The 5,000-nt window shown below is 43.6% G+C and overlaps 1 protein-coding gene across 1 annotated transcript in view; it reads right to left on the bottom strand.

Annotated features, from left to right (window-relative positions):
* nherf1b (NHERF family PDZ scaffold protein 1b) overlaps positions 1 to 5,000 on the bottom strand; it is a 79,130-nt gene that overhangs the window by 33,829 nt on the left and 40,301 nt on the right. The window lies entirely within an intron of this gene.

Here is a 5,000-nt window from a genome sequence, read left to right on the forward strand (position 1 = left end):
AGTAGGTGCTAGAATTAGCAATGCTAACTTATCCGTCCACTCCTGTCCAGTACGGCTGCTCATGTTGTCACAACACTTGGCAATGGTGGATGAAAGGAGGAGGAAAGACAGAAAGAGAGGAGAGTAAGAGAGAAAGAAAAGAGAGAGAGACAGAGAGAGAGAGAGAAGGAGAAGAGAGAGTAAGAGAGAGAGGAATGACTAGATATGAGGTAAGAGTTTAGAACTGCAGTCTAAGACCACCCCACTGAGTCACATACACACACACACACACACACACACACACACACACACAGACACACACACGCCTCACACCCATCACACCCTTTCAGTCAAACTGAGCAGTGTCGCCCTGCCCTGGTCACTTCAACTTTGACCCCTACCCACAATTCTATTTCTGTCCAATTGTCATTGTTTCTACGGCGACTGGGAACAAAGGCTCTCCCGCTCAGCGGAGATTCATTCCCCAATATTATCAGAGCCTCTTCCTGCAGCAGCACAGTGAAGGAAGTCCTGCCTCTATTAATCATACACACACACACACACACACACACACACACACACACACACACACCTCACACACACACACACACACACCTCACACACACACACACACACACACACACACACCTCACACACACACACCTCACACACACACACACACACCTCACACACACACACACACACACACACACACACACACACACACAATAAGATCCCAGGAATTTGAGGCTATTATATCCTGCACATTAATAATGTGTTTGTGTGTGTGTGTGTGTGTTAGAGAGAGCATGTTTGGCCGTGTGTTTTTGAAGGGGGGATCTTGAGCTCACGTTTCATGGTCACATGATCATAAGCCTGACCTTCCTGGGAACTGTGTGTGTGTGTGTGTGTGTGTGTGTGAGGGACATAGTATGAGCATGCAGGAGAACAAACACGGAGCAATAAAGAACTCCAAAAGAGAGTGTGTGTGTGTGTGTGTGTGTGTGTGTGTGTGTGTGAAAGAGAGAGAGAGAAGGCTGGAATGTGTGTGTTTGAGTCTATCTGTATGCTGTGTGTGTGATGGGGGAGGGGGCTGCTGTATGTGCTGTGTGTGTATGTGTGTGTGTGTGTGTGTGTGTGTGTGTGTGTGTGTGTGTGTGTGTGTGCCGCCCTGTGCTCCTGCAGAGGAAATTGGACAATGCTCCTCACTTGGCAGCAACAAAGGAGTCCGGCTGAGCAGGAGAATACTGCCCTTCTCTTCTCTCAGGGTGGCTAGTGTGTGTGTGTGTGTGTGTGTCTGTGTTTACGTGCTGTGTGTGTGTGTGTGTGTGTGTGGTGACACTGGCTGGGTTGACTAGATCAGGGGTTCTCAAACTTGTGTGGGCCGGGGACCCCTCATGGAGTGGAAAATTCTCCAAGGACCCCTCATGCAACACATACAACTTGTTGCTTATGTTATATGTATTTTAAAAACATAGAGTGCTAATAGTCATGTTAGGAAACTTTGACAGTATGTAGGATTTTTTTTAAAGGATTGTTGTTTCTTTGTCAAATGTAGGCCTGTTGTGTTGAACACATAGTGTTTGCTTCACATAACTTTCATTTTGTTGGCGGTTAATTAATAGTAAAGTGTTTTGACGTATTGATGTAACGTATCAGCAGATCAATTGGGCAAATACTGATACTGTAGCATTTTTTCGCCATATAAGACAATTTCATATTTTGTACCAAACTTTGCAAGGGACCCCCTGACAATGTGCTGGGGACCCCTGGGGATCCCTGGACCCCACTTTGAGAACCAATGGACTAGGGGACTTAAACCCCAGAAACAATCTCCCATAACCCTCTCTGCTAGCCTCCCTCATGTAACACACACACACACACATACACACACACACACACACACACACACACACACACACACTCAATCTCTGTTAAAGAGTCCCAATCTGTTTACTTTCTGGGCTGGTACGTCAAAAGGAGATCTCTGTCTCGTACAAAACGGACTCCATGCTGAGCAAACTACTGGAGCCTTTTGTCTGGTATTGTATGTGTGTGTGTGTGTGTGTGTGTGTGTGTGCGTGTGTGCGTGCGTGTGTGTGAGTGTGTGTGTGTGTATCATGTGTGTTAGTGGGAACACTGTATCAGTTAAAGGTACACTATGTAAGATTTTCACCTTAATATAACCTTTAAAAAGCCGATTTACAAATGATTAATGGAGTAATGGAAATCATTCACCTAGCATAGCCATACAACATATAGACCTCAAGGCATCTCCCGAGAATCGTGAAACATTACCTTAGCAGTATTTTTGCCTGTTGTTAATCCTTTCCCTCCACAACAAAAGCATTTTCATTGTGTACAGGGGGAACAAGCCACGAGAAGTAGGCTATTTACAACGGCAGAGTAAAATCCGTATGGACGGATGGTCAGCATAACAATAACAACTGCAGTTAGCATAGCCAGCTCATTTACTGCAGTTAGCATAGCCAGCTCATTTACTGCAGTTAGCATAGCCAGCTCATTTACTGCAGTTAGCATAGCCAGCTCATTTACTGCAGTTAGCATAGCCAGCTCATTTACTGTGACCACATTAGCTAGCAAAGCTGTTCATGTCTATATCGTGGCAGTTAGCATAGCCAGCTCATTTACTGTGACCACATTAGCTAGCAAAGCTGTTCGTGTCTATATCGTGGCAGTTAGCATAGCCAGCTCATTTACTGCGACCACATTAGCTAGCAAAGCTGTTCGTGTCTATATCGTGGCTCATGAATGGATACATGGGCATATCACACATCTTCTTCAAAGGGACAATGAATAGAACCCCCCAAAGTACACCAGACACACACACACACACACACACACACAATATTAGTCGGCATATCTGATTTCAAATAATATGACATTATGTAATGTAATGTAAGGTATAATAACAAATATATACTACTGTACTCTTAGCTTTGGGTTTGAAACGTTTGGGTCCGAGACTGCACTTACAGGGATGAAGTTTGAGATTACGTAACCACTACAGTAGAATTCCAGATTAAGATCTAGAGCTGATGTAACTACTACAGTAGAATTCCAGATTAAGATCTGGAGCTGATGTGAACACTGCAGTAGAATTTCAGATTAAGATCTGGAGCTGATATAACCACTACAGTAGAATTCTAGATTAAGATCTAGAGCTGATGTAACTACTACAGGAGAATTCCAGATTAAGATCTGGATCTGATGTGAACACTGCAGTAGAATTTCAGATTAAGATCTGATGTAACTACTACAGGAGAATTCCAGATTAAGATCTGGATCTGATGTGAACACTGCAGTAGAATTCCAGATTAAGACAGCTCCACAGTAGGCTAATTTAGAACACTGAGGTGCCTCGAGGTCAAGGTCAGAGTGAAGGTCAGATCCTGACACTATGGGCCTCTGACCTCACTACAGTGTGCTATAATTGAACCTGATTAGCTGTCGCCCTGTTTTCATGAATCTGCTTGGCCCTGAGCCTGTCCTGTTGAATCTGATTGGCTGTGTGGATTTTGTAAATATAAACATGATTGGCTAATTATATGTGTGGAAGAAGGCTCAGTATGTTTTGGACAATGTGGGCTTCCTGAATGTAACTGGCTGGTCTTCTGTCTTTAAGAATACACTGCAGACTCGGTGCAAATGAACCTGATTGGCTGATGTGTTTGTAATTGACTAGGGTGTGTGTGTGTACTGTATGTGTGTGTTTGTGTGTGAAGGAGAGTGTTGGTGTGTGTGTGTGATCAGAGAGGGAGAGTTTCAAGTTCAGTCAATGCTTTGCAGTCTGCAGAGTGTTGGCAGGTGAAGTCGAGAGGCAAGCTGCTCAAATACTTCTAGTCAGTTTCTGTTTGTCCGTAAATATACAGTTATTGAGTTTGTGACTTGCTTTTGTTTTCAGTTGTGTGTTTAAGCTAGGTTGTAGCCAGCTAGCTCGCTATAGCTGTGTAAAGTGGCAGCTAGTTGATGCCAATATTGTTTACCTGGTTTTTTAAAGCTATTTGATGGTCTTCCTTAAGAGGAGATATTCAGAATAAAACAGCAAGGCAGATGAACGTCCAAAATTGATGTCACAGAGAAATAACTCAAGTAGGCTATCAAATAGCCTATTTCAACTCCCCCTAAAGTGAACTGGCTGACTAGAAGTGGTTTGATTAAGATGTAGCCAAGCCTGCTGCCATTTTTTTTAAAACTCCCTAAGCTGTACTCTTTGGTTTAAACTGGGTTTTGGGATAACTTTAGCCCTCAAAGAACAGTATAGTACCTTAATAATATTAGTTTAATAAAGAACAATATAGTACCTTAATAACAAAACAGTACCTTAATAACAATAATAATAAAATACCTTAATAATAATATAGTACCTTAATAATATTCATTTAATAATTGATCAATTTTATTACAGTTTCCCACTCTTTCAAAAAGCAGCATCTGCCACTGGTGTGTGTGTGTGTGTGTGTGTGTGTGTGTGTGTGTGTGTGTGTGTGTGTGTGTTTCTCGACCTTGGGAAGCGCAAAGTCCCCCTCGCCCTAGAATCGGAACCAAGCTTTCTAGGATTTCGTAAGAAAGTGAACGGTAAACTCAACACCCATGCCGCCGGTTTTGGGGTCAGATCGGACTGGCCTGATCTAAACGATCTCTGCAACTGGACTGGTGTTTGGTGTTGACTTGCAGTGGTCTGGAGTCGATGCCACACATGTTACACCACATGAAGTAATGATTAAGGATACAAATATCACTGTGAGTGCAACAGTAGTGCAAGACGGTCTGCGCTATTGAGTTCCACCTGGAAACAGTCGCGCGTCTCTGCTGTCAATCAAACACCAGCAGCGTCAGACACATTGGAGAGGACTCAAACTCCAAACACCAGCAGCGTCAGAGACATTGGAGAGGACTCAAACTCCAAACACCAGCAGCGTCAGAGACATTGGAGAGGACTCAAACTCCAAACACCAGCAGCGTCAGACACATTGGAGAGGACTCAAACTCCAAACACC

Source organism: Alosa pseudoharengus, unplaced genomic scaffold (genome assembly GCF_046254945.1).
Source record: "Alosa pseudoharengus isolate Yale_2024_CS ecotype anadromous, Long Island Sound unplaced genomic scaffold, YU_APseudo_1.1 YU_APseudo_1.1_scf_21, whole genome shotgun sequence".
NCBI lineage: Eukaryota > Metazoa > Chordata > Actinopteri > Clupeiformes > Clupeidae > Alosa > Alosa pseudoharengus.